General features: G+C 52.5%; 1 protein-coding gene across 1 annotated transcript in view; it reads right to left on the minus strand.

Moving 5' to 3' along the window:
• The window catches only part of PTPN3 (protein tyrosine phosphatase non-receptor type 3), a 111,281-nt gene extending 93,597 nt beyond the window's left edge, over positions 1-17,684 (minus strand). Inside the window, exon 1 of the mRNA XM_075560290.1 lies at positions 17,589-17,684. The gene's annotated coding sequence lies outside the window, so the exon portion shown is untranslated. The remainder of the gene's footprint in view (positions 1-17,588) is intronic.
• Between the last annotated feature and the right edge of the window lie 707 nt (positions 17,685-18,391).

Consider the following 18,391-nt stretch of genomic DNA (forward strand, 5'->3'; position numbering starts at 1 on the left):
ACAAACACCTGGCTCATGTTAGATACCAACCATACGGAATGGTTCCAAGGAGCTGGGGCTCAGTGCTAGGCTGCTAAGTGACACGCCTAATGGTTCTGCCTTCATGTGCCAATCTGACTTAAAGATAGATTTGGGAATGAACTTCTTTGTAAACTGGGGACTGCCCATATGTAATATGCTGTTCACAGTCACATAAAGTCCTACAATATCATGGGCATTCAATAGCACATAACTGTCATTAACTGTGGGATGAATGGGGGGAGGGAGGGCTGGCTGAGTAAATTACTGTGTAATAGGTCCACTAATTGGGGTGGGTAAATCATTGGGGTTGGGTATACCAGGGTGGGTAGGGTAGCTCTTGGGGAATGTGTAAGACACATTGGGGAGTGTGAAAGCAACTGAGGCACACCTCATTCCCCCACCTGCTTCTCATCACCTACAAAACCACGGCAGGTGCTGCAACACCACCCACAGCTGGCTGACTTTCCTAGCAAAGGAAAAGCAAATCTGGCAGGCTAGTGTCTTAAGAAAACTAAAAAAACGAACAAACACCCTAGGCATTAATTTGATTCAAATCATGGAGACCCCATGCAGGATTTCCAAGGCTGGGCATTTTTATGGAAGCACAAAGCCTCATCATTCTCCAATGGAATGGCTAGTGGGATTGACCTTGCAGTTAGCAGTCCATTGTAGCTATCTACAAAACTGTATTTATGTGCTCCTATTACTAAACAGCAGTAGGGGGCCTGCTTTTGAATTAGGCTGTGATCCGCTATGTCGACAGATCAAAACCACTAGCAGCTCCTCAAGAGAATGCTGGGCTTTCTACTCCCTATAATCAGTTACAGTCTTGGAAACCCACAGGCGGTCGCTATGAGTCAGCATTTCAGCATTGACTTTTTTTTTTTGGGGGGGGGGGTCTTGCTAAAGTGGCTCAAGAGCAAAGTAGCACACCTGAACAGTGACAAAGTAATTAGAAGGTCCCCACCCTGGTGGTGGAGTGGGTTATGCTCCCACTGTCCTATGGGAAGTGAATGAGTGAATGGCTAAAACACAGAGAGCCAGGTCCAGTAGCCACCACATCGCCGCTAAACTTGATGCATAAAGTCTTGACCACACAGAGGGTAAGACACGTGGCTCCAATACCACAGGCGGGCACTGGTGGCACCCTGCATGATGTGGGCACACAGTTCATTTCTGGACCTATGGGCTGCTCTAGGCTCAGCAGCCCAGGGACATCATGTGTAATCAAACTTTCTTACACCTATGGGTCAAGTTCAAGTGCAATCAGCTGCTTCTCCGCTGCCCTGGCCGCAGAAAAGGCAGTCTCTCCACTGGTCCTAAATAAGTGCTTGTGAAAATGCAGGAAGGAAGGACAGATGGAGGGCATATACCTGCCCGGTCCAAAGGCTCTCGTCAGAGGTCCCCAGGCGCAGCTTATCTTTCAAATGATGCTGAGACAGTCTCACTGAGGAACCCCACTTCCAGGAACCTGGCTGTCAGAATTCTCGTCTCTTCTTAAGCCATGAAAGATGTTTTGTTCGCAGTTTCCTCCCAGTGAGACGACCGTGGAAACGACAAGTAAGAAGGCCAGTTTCCAACCTGGGTGGGCCGGTGAAGTAAGCCACCAAGTACCCACAGCATGACCACAGAGATCTTGGAAAGACATAAGGAAGGCGATTGGGATGTCATATTAAGTAAACCAAAACCAAAACCAAGATGGAATGTGACGTTCGATCTATTCTATTGTATGGCCTCTACTATTAAAACGAACATCAAAGAATCCAAAAGACAATGAAAATATATAAGGATAGATGCTTCTATCCTTTCCACTCTTTGTACTTTCTCAACTTTCTGTACTCACTGCCATGAAGTCTATTCTGACTCAGCAAGCTTGGAGGGCAGAGGAGCGCTGTTCCTCCTGCTTCCTGGGCCTGTATGTGTTGACAGGCTTCCTCCCGCGGAGCAGCTGGTAGGTTCCACTTCTGACCTTGAAGTTCGCAGCCTCACTCGTAACCACACCACCACCAGGGTGAGCAGCAGTCCAGTGCTTGCCCAACTCGGCCATCCCAAAACCAAACAAAACCAAACCACCTCACCCCAAACGCACGGCCATCAGGTAGATATGGACCTACAGCAACCCTACGGGGCAGAGTAAAATTGCTCCTCAGAGTTCCAAAGGCTGTAGCACTTTATGGGTGTAGACAACCTCGTCTTTCTCCCAAAACATGGGCTGGCTGGTGGTTTCAAACTGCTGACCTTGAGGTTAGCAGCCCAACTCATAAGCATACCACCACCAGGGCTCTTTAAATGTTTCTGTAGGGCGCACTCACTGACAGAAATGAACAAGAACAGCTATCACCTGGTGCCTAACTGGGGCCCTGAGTGATTAACTACTTAACCCCCCCCCTTTCCCTTTGTGCTTCCTTCTCCCCAGGATTGTTCCCAGCACCCGCCCCCACTCCCCCCCAACCTGTAATCCACACCCAATCCCAACCATCCTCCCTGGGAAACCCCACACCAGCTGGGTGGCTCCACTCCAGCACTCCTGACCCACACACCTGTGCCCGGCCCGGCCCCACCCCCGACTTCCTGGCTCCTTGGCTTTGGACTCGTTATTAAACCTCTTTATGACACTCCACTTCCTCCTCAGGACAATGATGCTGGTGCTCCCTCACTGCGTCCTGCGGGCTCGGTGAGCCAATGGACAACCCCTCCCCTCCCCGCACACACACACCCCACAGGCTCCCACTGAGCCCGTTGCCCAGCTTCCCCTCCTGCCCCTCACACAGCCCCTGGGCTGGGTGCAGGATGCTCCTGGCTTTCCGGGGCAGGCTTCCTGTGGTCCTCCTCCTGTGAGCCCTGCGGCATTCAGTGAGCCCAGTGTGGGCACGGAGTGCAAGGCTGCTGTAGGCCTGGAGAGAGATGCAGAGGCCGTCATTTTTTTGTTCTGTGTGCACAGCGGTGTGTGCCACTGGCTGCAACGGCACTGCCCAGCTTGGCTTGGGTCAAAGGAAGATGTCCTACGGGAACCTCGCTGTGCAGGGGGTCCTGAAGGATCAAACCATGTGTTCCAAATGCCTTCAGGGGCTGTCCCCCTCACTCTCCCTGCACCTGCTCCACCATCATCCACAAGCTGATTCTAAGCGAACTGCCACACTCAAGACACCTGGGCACACCTGTCAGGCTGCAGTCTCCCCAAAGAATCTAGGAAGTATACTGCTGATTTTGTCCCTCCCCACACCCCATCTCCATTTTAAAACGAAAACATCTTTTTGCAAGACTTCTTACCATACGTCACATTCTGGGCCAAGGCCGCTCCAAGTATGGCCCCGTGTTAGTGCCATGAGCCTCAGCATCAGGTAAACCAAACCAAACTCACAACTTGATGCCAACTCCTGGCAACTCTATAGCTCCGGGTAGAACTGCCCCTGGGGGCTTCTGAGACTAACTCTTGACAGGAACAAAGTCTCATCTTCCGTCCACAGAGTGGCACGTGGTTTCGAACTGCCGTCCTTGAAATTAGCAGCCCTGAGTGTAATCACTGGGGGCTGCTAAGAAATACAGAGAAATATAGCCGAGGTCTCAGGCCAGACCTACTGCACTGGGATCCTCTCCTGTGCGTGAACAAACATTCCGACGCTGTGCTCTGCACCGCAGTCCTGGCTCCCTCTTTCTCCTCTGCCAGCTGACGTCTGTCAGTGTCTTCAACGTCCACTCTGATGGCGTAGGTCCCCAGAGGGGCCACATCCTCACCATCCCTCACCTTCACCCCTCCCTTCTCCTTCCCTCCTGCAGCTGCAGCCAGTCAAGTCCCACCTGCTGGGGAGGCCACGTGCAAACCACAACTCTCTCCCAAGAACTAACTAGGACTGGTAGCATATGGACAGGGGATAGGGACCCCAGTCGCCCTTTCAAGCTGCAGAAGAGAACCGGGAGACCGGGGCTGACGAGCTGACCATCGTGTGCCACCAGCTGAGCCCCCTGCTTGGGTCACTGTGGAGTCTTCGTCACCCCCCGGGAGGAGGTGGAGGCACTGCTGCTGCTGCCTCTGTGGCGACCAGGAAATTAAGCTGAGCTGGGTGGGTCAGCGAGGGAGGGCTGGGGAAGCCCATGCAGAGGAGGCTCTCGGGGAAGGAGGAGTGTGCCTCTTGTGAGGACAGTCACTTGGTTGGGACGTCTAGTGGGGAGGAATAGCGTCAGAAGTCGGAGGCCAGAGTGTAAAACCATCCACGGCAGCACCTTGGACATTCTGAGACAGGAAGGCCCTGTCTGGAGGAGGCTGATGGAAAATGGCAACATCCTCCCCCCCCCCCCCCCCCTCACAGTCCTCCTCAATCTGCTTCCTCCCTTCTCTGCATGGAAAACCCCAGGCACCCCCCACCGGTGGTTTCCCTCCTTAAAAAATATCTGCTGGGCCCTCAGCAGGGTCCAATGGTGGGGGAACCCTACCTCCCTCTCCTGTGACTTCTGGAGGGGCATGAGACATGGGCTCCTCTTTCTTTTTTTTTTTAATTTTAACAATTTATTAGGGGCTCATACAATTCTTATCACAGTTCATACATATACATACATCAATTGTATAAAGCACATCTGTACAGTCTTTGCCCTAATCATTTTTTCTCCTCTTTTCTTTTTTTACATTTTATTAGGGACTCATACAACTCCTATCACCATCCATACATATACATACATCAATTGTATAAAGCACATCCATACATTCCCTGCCCCAATCATTCTCAAGGCATTTGCTCTCCACTTAAGCCCCTTAAATCAAGTCCTCTTTTTTTTTCCCCCTCCCTCCCCTTTGGGCTCCTCTTTCAAGGTCAGTCTTCCAACCTAGCAACATCAGGGCCCATGCTGGCTTCCCACTGAAGGAAGAAGGTGTCTCTGGTCCTTCCCTGGCACTCTGTGAAGCCCAGCAGGGGCCCTGGGGTCAGGAAACTGACTATGAGCCAGCTTCTGCCTTTGAGATGCTCACAAGAGGGGGCCCTGGCTCAGTTTGTACCCCATGAAAGGGAAGATAATCTCCTGGGGTGCCCACGTGTCCAACTCCTCAGGCACACACTGTGCCCCGGACCTATTTAGGAAGTCTTGATAAACTGAAGGCTTTCCTCAACCCAGACCCAATGCCACCGAGTTGATTCCAACTCCAAGACCGCACACAGGGTTGTGGGGGCTGTCAACCTTTATTGGGGGGAGAGGCAGGGAACCAACAGACTCATCTGTCTTCCGTGGAGCAGCCGGTGAGTTTGAAGCACCCACTCTCCATTTAGCAGGGCAATGCTTACCTGACAAGCCCAGCAGGGCTCCTTAAGCCTTTCTTAATCATGGAAGATCTCCTTCAATGGTAAATAATCACCAAAATGGGGAACTAACAATCAAAGTATTAAAACAACAGCACAAAACCTAAAAATCCTTGCATTACTCACAGGCGGAAATTCTACCAGAAACTCCTTTGTGAGACGTGCTTATCCTAGTAGGTGCTGATAGGAACATGTCAGCACTGCCCATCGGAGACCTGCGGAATCAGCCTCTGCACGGTAGCCAAGTTCCCTGTCATCTGGGGCTTGTGGAAGGCTGGGGAGCCCTGGCTTCCTGGGAAGCATTCATCGCAAGTGCAGGAACCCCACATTCCTGGCTGACATGGACTGTCTGTGTGGAGAGATGAGAATGAATCCTCTTTGGTTGTATGTGGACTATTAGTCCAGGAGAACTGGCAGTGTGTGGGTGGGTAGGAGACGGGTGTGGTGAGGGCCTACAGGTGAAGCAAGGCTCAGAGACGGAGGGGGGGGAGGGAGGCAGGGAGGTGGGGGGGAGTTTGTCCCCCTAGGTGAAGGGAGAGCAGTTAACCTGTAAGTAGAGAAGTGAGGCTGAGTCAGAGTACCCACTCTTCTTCAGCGGAGTAAAGGAACTAAGAGGAGGGGTGACAGTGAGGAGGCTCCACCTGAAGCCTCAGCCAACAGGGGGGCAGGGTCCCAGAGAGAAGTGAGGTAGGAGTGGACCTGGCCCTGTGGGTTTCTGATACTGTAACTGAGGCAGGAGGAGAGCAGAAAGCCCGGTTAGCCGGTTGCAGACCTACAAGGGAAGAGAGAGTACCTGGGAGGCGGCAAAGCAAGCAGAGCCCTCAAGAGTGCCTGAAGGATGCAAGTAACTAAGCAAAGGGCTACGCCCCAAAGGTTTGTGGTTCAAACCCAACCAGAGGCACCTTGGAAGTAAGACGCGGTGATGTGTTTCTAAGAGGCCCATCTGAAAACCGTACTAGCAGGTGAGCAGTTACTCTACCTGCGTGAGGTCATCGTGAGTCAGAATTGACTTGGAGGCAACCACAGTGCTTGTACACCGAGAGCAAACCCCAGTGCCACTGAGGGGAGCACGCTGGCTGACAGGTCCTGTCGCCCTGTAGCACAGACTAGAACGACTCCACAGGGTTTCCGAGTCTGCACACGTTTGCAGGGGCAGACGGGCTCAGTGGGTTGGGTTTGTGTGGCCACAGTGGGTCACACTGCCACCTGAGCTCCGGAAGCCTAGAGCAGTGATCTGCCAAGGGGAAGGACCATCACCAGGGAGCGTGTTAGAAAGGCAAACAAAAGCTCAGCTCCTCCTTAGGTCGGGGGTGGGAGTGGGGGGCTGTTCAACTCAGACCTACCGAACCTGAATCAGCAACTCTGGGGGCGGGCGGGGCCCAGTGTCTGTGTTTTAAATAAGTTCTACAAGAGATCCTGATGCCCACAGGCTTGAATAACACTAGTCTAGAGAGACAGAAATTCAACGGAAGGTGTGCATCCCTTTTAAAGCATGAATATGATGGGGAAGAAGCCAGCCCAGGAATTTCCACATAAAAGGACAAGACATGCACACCTGCTACCCTGCTGGTCCATTTCTACCCCCAGAGCAATGCCAGATGATGTGAACAGAAGAAACGCATAGGCTATGGGCGGAGGCCCTGAGTGAGACATGTCCCACGCGTCCATATCTGGAGGCTGAGACATTCTAAGACCTGGGAGCAGTCCCTGTACAGTGGCTATTGTTGTGCTTGTGGGCACTCTGCACCCCTTCCGGCCTCCATTTCTCCATCGGTCAAAGATGGAGCTGGAAAAGTTCTAAGGCTCCTCCCAACGCTTACACCCTGTGCCTGTGTGGGGCCTGTCACCAGTGACTCCCGATGTGCGTGCTCTCACGAGTCAGCAGATACGTAACCAGCAGAGTGCACGGGCGAGGCCCCCAACAGGAAGCCCCTTGACCAGCTGGTCTGCCGCGATCGGGAGGCTGGTGCCGGCGGCGTTTCGTCCTGTTGAACATACGGTCTCTCTGACTGGGAACCGAGTTGAGGCTATTATCAAAACAACAACAACAACCTAACAGGACAGGTGACTAGAACTCCCTGTGCCTGGTCCGAGTGCCGACAGTAAGCAACCTGCATTCTGAGAAAGAGGGCACCCTTTCACTGGGTTTCCCCATGGAGACGGCTGGGGCTGGGGTAACAAAGTCACATCCCCGAAGTCCTCATGGCGGCGGCGGAAATGATCTGCACACATTCACATCTTCATCCCGCAACACTTCTTAGTCCCAGGAGGTGGGGCTGGTGGGAGTTAGAATCCAGACGGAGCGGATCCCTGTGCCCGCCCCTGTGGATAGGAGCATCTGGGCACTGGATTTTACCAGCCTGCACTTCCTGACAAGGGGCCCTGTATTAGACTCCTTGGTGGGATCCCTGGACTCTGGTTTCCAGTCGGGTTTCTCTGCATCCAAGTCCCTGTCTCCACCGACTGGTCATCCAGTGCCCATCCTCATGTGCCTGGGTCCCCGACAGACACCACCTGCCTCCCTGCAGCTGCCCAAAGCTGGTGACTTGATCTCCATCCTCAGAAGGAGGGCTGGAAGAGGACAGTGTGTGTTCGGGCAAGCACAAGGGGAACAGGGAAAGGAAAGTCTAGGAGATGCCAGCCTGCTGCCACCTCACTCAAAACCACTGCATCAGGGCTGCACCGGGCAGGCTGCACACACAGGGGAGGGCGGGGACCAGAGCAGGATCGTCAAGGCCTGCAGGTGATGCCAAGAGATGGTTTCTCTTTCTCCAGCGAGAGCATGTCTAGTGGGGGCGGGGTCTTCAGGCTACCCATTCTGGCCCTGGTCCACAACTTGAGAGCCGCACTGGGTAGCTGACCAAACCTCCTGATTTGCTGGGGGCAGTGCCAGCTGAGGGCGGTTGGTAAGGTATCATTATAATGGTGGTGGTTTATGCCACAACGTGATTCCAGCTCATAGTGACCCTATAGGCCAGTGTAGCGCTTTGTTATAGGATTACTTAGCTGTGCTTCAAATAATGCCCCTTACACGGTTGTTTTCTTTCATATGGCATAACCCCTGTAAGATATCATAAGCGTATTATGTAAATATTTTTACATGTTGCTGACTTTAGTTTCCCTGTGCTTTCCAATGGATTTAATGCTAAGTTTCATTTGGTACCTGTTGAGAAGGAGCCTGTTGGATTCCTAGTGCAAACCCTCTGCAAATCACCTTCGTAACCCTGGAAACGGCCCTGACTGGGTGGGTGACCCTGTCCAGAGTGGAGAGAGAGGCTGCTCGGGTGAGCAGGGCCAGCATGCTGCAGCTGTTCATATTCAGCCACCCCTGCCATCTGGCCGCTAAGTTGGAGCTGTTTACATCTCCTGCCCTCACGGATCCCTGGGGAGTAGGGGACAGGGGAGCCATGGGTGCGACCCTCACTTGGATTGGATGGGTCCAGCTGGTCATCAGGGCCCTGTAGGGACAGGGCAGTGTACACCACATGTACACCTAGCTTTACATGAGGGTGACACTGAGGGACCCAGTTGTGCTTACAGCAACGGCCCTCTGCTTAGGCGCTGTCAGGCCAAGTGCAATCCTCTGCCCGTCTCCTGATGTCAGAAAACGGCTCTAAGGGACTTCGCTGCTCTCAGGCCTGGCTCAAGGGTACGTTTCCACAGTTGCTGAGTCCCACTACCAGGTTACGAGCAAACTCGACTCACAACCTGTACTCTATAGCTTTACTGTACGAATATGATCAAGAGTAACAATTTTGGACTGGTGAGTGAAGGCAAATGAGGCCGAAGTTCATGTCTGGAAATGCCACGTGGCCTGCGTGGTGTTAAGCATGGGTGCCCTCTGCCAGCATTTTGAATATCACTTCATCATTGCCATACGGGCATGTTATGTGAACTGGCATGCTACTTGTGAAAAAGGTGGTCACCTTATTAGTAGCACCTCATTAATTTAATCCTCAAAACATTCTAGTTTGGGTCAGTGGCCTTATTTTAGAGAAAGACGATGCTTTCTACTCCCGTAAAGAGTTACCATCTTGGAAACTCGCGGGGGAGCTCAGCCCTGTCCTCCAGGACCACAGTAGTCAGCAGCAACTCAATGGCAGCGAGAGGGTGACACTGGGACCTGAGACCTGAAGAGAGGCCCTCAAGGACATCTGCTCAGGACAGAGCACTCTTCCCTCAAGGCGGGGTCTCCAGAACCCTATCCATGAGGACGCTCAGTCCAGCGCACTGCCACCTCTGCCGCCACGGTGTGTGGGCAGAGCTGTGGGCAGCACTGAGCCACGAGGTGCCTGTCTGGGTTCCCAAGTCCTAGGAGCTCCCCCCTTCAGCTCAAAATTGCTGTGGGGAGTGAAAGGAGGAAGGAGCAAAAAAGAGGTGTCAGAGTGGGTGTGTAGAAGTACTGGGAAGAGTTGACTGAAGTTCCAAAGCCATTCAACTGGGCCCGAAGTCTCCGCCTACCAGGAAGCCAGGCTAGTACTGTGCCCTCTGGGTTTTCAGTGTCAGGCAAGGAGCCCTGGGGGGCACCCCGAGGGAAGCCTGACCCAGCCTAGGCAGAAGGTGACAAGGTTAAGCAAAGTGGGCTTTATGCAGCGTTGCTTCCTCCAAGCCTCCCCCTCCACAGAGGAATAATCCAGAACTGGCCTTGTTAGCAGGAACCCTGGCAGCACACTGGGCTGCTCACCACAAGATCGGCGGTTCAAATTCACCAGGCACTCCCCAGGAAAGAAGCTGAGGCCATCCGTTCCCGGAAAGATTCACCGTCCTGGAAACCGATGGCGCAGGTCTGCTCATCGGGTCACCCCGAGCTGGAGCCAACTTGAAGAGAGGGTGTCTGGTGTGGTTTGGGTTTTTATAGCAGGGAATAGCAATTCGGTAACTCTTAATTGATTGGTATGACCACATTTTCTAAATTAAAGAAATTAGACAAGTGGTCTGAAAACATTACACACAAAGGAAAAACATCTTTTGCATAATGTGATTTCACATAATGTCCTGGTACAACAGTGGGCGGGGAGAGAGTAGGGAAGTGAGAGAATCATTGTGGTAGGTAGCTCTTGGGGAATAAGAATAAGGGTTATAAGGAAGTTCTTTGTTCTATACTTCAACTAACCAGCAAGTTTTAAAAAAAGGTGAAAATTAAGAGAGAAAAATAAAGCTAAAAGTTAAGAGTCAAAAACACACAAAAAAACCTCAGACAAGCCTTACTCTTTCAGATTTTAGGGTCTAGTGGAGGAGACTGGTATTGTCTTAGGCTGGGTTGTCTAGAGAAGTAAATCCAGTGACACTTACAGTATACATATATTTTAAAAATCTCACCATCTAGTCGATATTAACTCACAGTGACCCTACAGGACAAGACAGAACTGACCCTGTGAGCTTTTGAGGCTGCAACTCAATACAGGGGGCAGAAAACCCCATCTTTCTGCTGCAGAGATGCTGGTGGCTTTGGACTGCTGCCCTTTTGGTTAGTAGCCCAACAAGTAATCACACTACCACATATATGCATATATGTGCATGTATATAAATTTATATAAAGAAAATGGCTCACACAGTTGTACAATCAGACAAGTCCAAGCCTAGGAGGGTTCTAAGCCTGGGGGTCAGGTATTAGGCTGGAGGCTTCCTCTGACTCACACAGCTACATTAATAGACCCAAGATTGACAAGAAGGCCACAGGTGCCAGCTGCTGAGGCAAAATAAATCTAAGGTCAGGCTTGTGGTTGCAGATGGTAGGTCACTGATGACTCCCAGGATTGGCGGACAATATGGCAGGCTATTGACTTGGGTCCAAAGAACCGGAAGTCGGTGAATCAGATCCGGCCAGAGCAAAAGGGAATCAAGCATCTCCACGGTGTCCACTTATATAGGAAGCAGGCAACACCCTGGCAGAAACTTCCTTTCGATTGCATCGGAGCTGTGACTCCAAGTAAAGGGGTTCCATCTCACCCTAATCTTCTTAAAACGTGTCCCCAGCACACAGCTCATCCCATTACAGAGTTGCTTACGTTGTGCGAGGTCCTATCACAGAGGATTACTCAGTGCTAGCTACCAAACCACTGAGAACCCTGACTCAGCCAAGCTGAACACAAGACCCAATTGTAACAGGGAGCAGTACAAATGATGACACCAACCGTGGTGCCGCGAGCATGAATGGAAGGCTGTCCACCCAAATCAGGAGAGGAGGACCTTTGGGATACAAGAGCTACACTCCAAAGGAGGAGAAGTCACCGATGGAAGACTGACTGTTCCTGGCTCTCAGAGCTCCCAAAGCAGGAAGAGGTACACTGAGGCAAGAGGTGCCCGCCATTGGGCCTGCTGGAGATGCCAAGGAGATTCCTCTTGTTTCTATCTAAGAGCAGTAAGACGTGTTCTGGAAGTCTCCACAACAGAGAAAGGCTTGGAAGGAGTGAAAGGGCAGAGAGCCGGCTGCATTGGGATGGTGGCAGTAGGTGGCTCCATGGGGTGGATCATGAATGATTTCCCTCTGCACCCTGACACTTTACTTTTCTCCAATAACCAAGAGTGATTTTAAGACCCCAGCGCAGCATGCCACCATTCACTCTCCAGGCCTACCATGAGTTAGTGGTTAAGGGACAGTTGATGGAACGAACCGGGAAGCTACATCTTGATGTTGACTGACTTTGATGGGGTCAGGATGCAGGGGGCAGGTCTCCACCGTCCATTCCCAAAGTAAGGCTGTGAGCTTCTCACCAATACGGCATCCTCTGGGGACACTTTTTTTTTTTTTTTATCCCTGAGAGACCGAACATCTGACCCTCTCCTGGGAGCGGGCTGTGGCTTACCCATAGTGATGCCCCAATGCTGAACACAGCATTGGTGTTAAAGGGTCAGGGGCTCAACTGGAAAGGCAGAGGGTCTTTTCAGTGCCAAGTTTTGCCTGAGTGGGTTCCAAGTCATTTGCACATTTTAAATGGTGTATTTAAAGAAAGGAGATTCTATTATCTTCGTTTTACAGATAATTTGTAAATAAATGGTCTGCTCAGCTTTTCAGCAGCCTCATAGAAACACAAAGGTTTGGAGGGACAGCTGGGTTTAAAGCTTGGCTGTCCTACCTATGAATGGTCACGCCATCTCTCAGAGCCTGCTTTTCCCACATCTATCTGTAAAATGGGACTGGTTGGAATTAGCAATACTCCCGGGATTCAAAGGCACCATTTGTTCCCTCTCACAGCCCCAGCGGCCTCACGGCAGCAAAGTCATGCCAAATAAAACATCACCCAAACATTTACTAAAAGCTTGTGTATCCTGACGGTAAACCATGGGACCTGAATTTTCCAGGCTATCCTCATTTCAAATCTTCTGCCCTGACTTTCCACAGAAACCACCAGGATGTCTCAAAAATTCCACCCGCTCAGTATCCAAACAACACCTCCCAGGCCTCCTCCTGCATCCAGCAGTAGTGCAAACATTCTTTTTCAGCTGACAGATCTTAAAAAATGGAGTCAGCAGAGCCCCATGGGCCCCTGAAGGAAATAGGGTCAGGGAGAAAAATCTGTGGTGGTCAGCACTCCATTATAACTCACTCTCAGGCTGGGCTGCGTCCCGGCGGATCGATGCAAACCACAAACCGGGATGCTGGACCAAGTCGAAGGAGGATGCTGCACCCAGAGCCTCACTCACCCAGGGACACAGGCTGGGCCAGTGAGATGCTACCCCCACCTACCTGCTGGTACCGAGGCTGGGACTTGGGGAGGCAGCATGGCAGTGGGATGCTGCGAGGATTAAATGAATGAGTTACCATTTGGAAAAATCAGAACAGTGCACAGCAGGCAGCCAGTAATCTACGAAACCTGAAGAATCCCTAGCAGAAGATGCTCAGACCTCAAAGGCAACTCTGCGCCATCATTCTCATGCTCAGGAAAAGCAGAAGTGGGTGTACCCTCTGGGCTGAGCCAGGCTTGCCCCCAAATGGAGTGCTCTAACCAAAGAAGGTGGGCCCAGGGCTCTAGCAGAAGCCAGAAAGTAGGACTTAGAGATGGTTCCTTCATGCCGTCACACGCTTGCTCCTACCATTCTGTGTGCCAGCAACAACACCACCTTTTTCCATCTTCAAGGCTTGATTCAAATGCCAGCGACTCACAGAGGCCGCCTTCCCTGATGCCCGTCTCTCTCTCTCTCTCTCATTCCTCTTTTCCCTCCCTCCTCCTTCTTTCTCTCTAACACATGCACACCATCTTCCCTACTCTATCACTTGCTTCCAAGGCAGGGGTTCCACATTTCCATGTCTATAGCTCTGGAGCCTGGTACATAATACAGACTCTAGATGTTTGAATTTGCCATTAAATCTGGCTCGCAGATGGTCTTGAAATAACAGGTTAATCTAGAGACAGAAGGAGGCGTGTACAAACAGCAGTTCTATCAATACAAGATCTCTGGGGTCTTGGGGCTCACAACCAGATCAGATTTCAGCCACAGGCCTGTCAAGTACTCCCTTGAGTGTCTCTGCTGGACCAAAAAGAGATGCCTGTTAGATCGGAACCCGAGGGTGCCTGGACCCAAGGAGGAGACTAGTGTGGACATGACCTGGTCCAAGAGTCATTGCTTGGGAAGCAACAGCAACAGAGTGCCCCATCCCCACCCTTCGGAGACAATGGCATGTGCTGAATGCCTTGGCCATTTAAACAGATCCCGGGAGGAGATGGAGACAGGCTGGCTCTGCCTTCTAGGAACTCATGGGAGAGATGAGGTGGGGGGGTGGGGGTGGGGCATTGGGTTGGCAGGTAAGAAGAACACATGCCATGTCTTCTTGCTCCCATCCAATCCCCAAAGCTGACCCCAATGGAGCTTATGTCTCAACCCAGAAAACCAGGTCCCTTGAGTGCTCAGGCCCACAGTTCCTAGGGTGGCAATTAGTTGTTCTTTCTCCTGGCCCCTCTCTTTCGTGGCTAGCTCACTTTCTCATCTGAAGAGGGGGCAACACAGCAATTAAAAATGCAAGCAAAACCTCCAAGGTCAGGGTCAAGGAATTGGTATTGATCCGTTAGACCAGGGATCAGCACATTTCTGAGCTCGAAAAGCCAAGATTGCCCGTCATGATTGAAAAATGATTTGAGAGCGATAAATATACTTGTGCAAATGAAATCACCATTATCTGAATAATATCTACTTTTTAAAATTTTACGTCAGAGCCACATGTACATACTGAAAGAGCTCGATATCACAGCCCACAATCCGCAGTATGCAGGCCCCTGCCCTATATCATCCGGCTGAAACCTCAACTTCTCTTGGTTATATGATTTGTCTCTGACCGCCCCTCCCTAACTAGGTCCCTAAGACTTGAATGAGAATGTTAAAAGCTACCAGAATACCATCTCTTCAGTAAAATGTGGAAAGATTCAGGGGAAGGCAGTAGCTTGTCACAGGACACAGGTGGAAGATCAACCTGTGCTCACGTCTGGTCTTGGAATAACAAGTTAACGTGGAGGGATCATGAATTTGGCTCTATGTTAAAGATGAGTAGAGAATGTCTCAAAGACAACAGGTTTGGCTTTTGGTTTGGTTCGGGCTCTATCTATCACCCAACCTTGTGTCTGGCCTGATCAGGACTGGGATTTCTCAGGCACTGAGGACCCTCCCCCACCCCCCTACCCCCATCCTTTCCCGGTACTGCATCTGCCATATAGAAGCAGCTCTGGCCGAATAGAATCCCTTAGCCATTCCCAAATGCCTTCAGCAACTTGACCTTCTCCTTTCCCGGGCTAATGTCTAATTTGCATGTACAAGTCCTTTTTAGAAGACAGCAAATCACCAGAGACAACTCAGAATCAATACAGCTTGAGTATTAGGTCCGTTTTATTCTACTCTAATTCTTTGCAAATTGGTATTCCATGAACTGTATATGGAATTTATGGGAGCTTGCTATAAACTAGAATATTTAACCAGAAGGATCTAGTTAGAGATCATAGCTATAGTCAGATCATAGCTCACTCTTGTTAATTTTCAACTCATCAATCTCAGGATGGTTTCTAGCTCAATTTTACTTTACATCTTGACTCAACCACCAGGAAAGTCATCTATTTGAAAGCATCTGTACAAGACAGCAGCTTGATTCCAAAGAAAGAGACCTGCCTGTGGAACTGCAAGACTTGGGTGGCATCCTAGCTATGTCACGCATGCCTTAATTGGATCCTCCAAGTCCCAATCTCCTAACTGCACAATGGCAATAACATCAGCCTCAGAGGCAGCTGTAACTAGTAAGTGAGATGTTACATATAGATGCCCTCTGTAGACATCTGTAGACTGAACCAAACCTAGCCCATGGCCCATCCAATCAACTGCAGCTCACAGTGACCCCACAGGACAGAGCCCATAGGGTTTTACAAGGCCGTCATGTTTACAGGCACCGACTGCCTCATCTTTCTCCCATGGACTGGTTGGGAGGCTCAGACTATTGACTTTTTGGCTAGTGGTCAAGCATGTAACCACTGCACCACCAGGGCCCCCGAGACTTCCATCTTCCTGCCATGGAATCGGTTCTGACTCAGAGTGACCCTAAATAGAGTTCCAGAGGTTTGGGAAGTCTTCCAGGCACAAAGAGGCTCATCTCTCGCCCTCGGAATGGCTAGCAGGTTTGGACCACTGGCCTGTCATCAGCAGTCCAACACTTACTCCACACCACCAAGACGATTGTCAGTTATGATAATAAAAACCACAAGATGAAATTCTCAAACAACTCAGGTCAGGGACAGAAAGCAGGACTCACCCAAATTGCTCTTTCAGAAAGCAGGGGGTAATTTTGCACCCCCGCCCCTCCTGGCCAGTATCTGGGGGCATTTTGGGTAGGCACAAACAGGGAGGAGGGATGGCTACTGATAACTACTGGGTACAGAGCAGTGACACTACTAAATATCTTATAATGCCCAGGACAGCCCCCTCCAGCCCTACCGACCTCCCACAGACAATAATGGATTGCCCCCAAAGTATCGAGTATGGCCAGGATAAGAAATCCTCGAAATGATACTTAAAGTTGGGCTTGGAAGCTTTTTAGAACAGACATTTTTTCCTCATCAGGCTTTATTTTCTCATATCGTTCACCATACATTTGCAAAATGGATCATCCTGCAAAACAGCTCTTTTGTAGGTAAAGCTGCCTGCCAACTTCGGGAGTTTCTGAATACATAAAACTAGTTTGTAAAGAAGATGCTCCCTGATTACAACTCCGCTAGTTGGTTTTATACAGCCCTGACTTCAGGAGTTCTCCTGGGTGCAAGGCAGGGTCTGTCACTCCAGCGCTAGATCCTGAAGATGCTTTCGTAATTCTAATTTCCTGGTGAAATGAGAGCCACGAGGGTCTCTAAACGAATTAAATTCACATCACGCCAACTGCTCGCTTGCTTTGTGCCGGGCACTGGGCCAAACACCTCCACATAATTTATCCCACTTAATCCACCCAACAGCCTGGGGAGGGGGTGAGGCATTATTGCCGCCTGCTTGCAGAGGAGGAAACTGGGGATCAGCGAGGTTAAACAACTCGCCCAAGGTCACCAGGTGGCCAGCAGGGAACCCAACTCTCCAATGGAGGTCTCCTGTTTCCGAGTCACGTGACATTTCTACCACCTCAGAAAACCCAGGTGTCAAGTTGTCCTAACTTCCCATGAATTTTTAAGGCGGCCGCAACTTCTCAGTAAGTTTAGGTTGCTGAAAATGGCAATTTCCGGGGGGCTGGTAAAGCTCACACGTACTCCCCCACTGCAGCTGTCTCACCGCAGGTATCTGATAAATCATTCCCTATCACCCGCGGAACTGGGAAGGGTTTGTTGGCGCTGGAGTTTGTGCCAGGCCCAGGAAATGCCATCTTTGAACGCGGAGAGGCGGATTCGCCCTGGGAGCCCAGGTCTGACACCGGGGTTGGCTCGCTCGTCCCAGGCTGCGCGCCCCCTCGGCGCCCGGAGCCGGGGTCGCGGCATCGCCGGGCCCTCTAGGGACACGGGACCGGCGGGCTCGGCGGGTCGCGCCCGCCACCACCGGAGCCAGCGCGCACGCCCACGCCCTGCCGCCGCCGCCGCGTCCCGGCCGCCCGCCCCGGCCCTGGCCCCACCCGGTCGAGCCCGCGCCCTTCCGCCCAGGCCTCGCCAGGTGAGCGCCGCCCGGGCGCCCCCTCCTCCCCTCCCCGACGTGGCGCGGGGACCCCGGGGCCGCCCGCGCGTCCGCCGAGCGCCCGGGGCACGGGTGGGGGCAGGGCCGCACCGCACGCCACCCCGGCCCCCCGGCCGTCCCGCGTCCTGTCCCCCGGCTCGCGGGGGTCGCGCCGGCCCGTACCTGCAGCATCCGGGGGGCGCCGGGCGCCCAGGTAGGTCGCGCGTGCGGGCGGCACGGAAGCTCGCTCGCGGCGCGACCTGGCCGCCGTCTGAGCATGCCCAGTGCCGCCCGCGGGCGGCTCCCGCCGGCCGGGCTGGCCGCGACGGGCCCGCGCGCCGGGCGGGGGGCGGGCGCCCGGGCTGTCCTGTGGGGCGCCCCCGCCCTCGCCCGGGGAAGGCGCGCCCCTAAAAGCCACCGGAGGCTCTCGCTGCCGAGCTCGCGCGTGCAAGCACGCATGCGATCCACAGCCACTTCTTGGACACCTACTGTGTGCCAGGCCCTGGGTGAATGCATGCCCAGGTAGGGGAGGCAGTTGGCGCCGGCCGAATCTTGGACAGGAAAGCGAGTTTTGCACAGCGGCTGGCTCGGGGGTTAAACTGGGGTGCTGCTGTCTCCCAGCCCAGTGCTCATTCCTTAGTACCGGGAAGCTGCCCAGGTGAAACTTTCTTTCCGTGGCTTGTGGGGCCCCCTACCTGATCCGTGCTCGCGCTGCCTCTTCCACCTGGGCTCCTGCCCCAGTGCAGGCCGCGCTGCCCCGCCCCCCTGAGGAAGGCATTTCCGAGCAACCCACAGCGCCTGGTCAGCCTAGGGCGTTTGCACATGCCTGTCCTGCTGCGTGGGACGTCTTTACACAGCGTTTTACCTGGCTGGCTCCTCAGGAGCGCTGCTGGCACAGGGGTTAAGCACTCGGTGGTCTGAACCCAACAACCACTTGGCCGCGATGTGGGGATTTGCTTCCATAAAGATTTATAGCCTTAGAAACC

This window comes from Tenrec ecaudatus, chromosome 10 (genome assembly GCF_050624435.1).
Source record: "Tenrec ecaudatus isolate mTenEca1 chromosome 10, mTenEca1.hap1, whole genome shotgun sequence".
Lineage (NCBI taxonomy): Eukaryota > Metazoa > Chordata > Mammalia > Afrosoricida > Tenrecidae > Tenrec > Tenrec ecaudatus.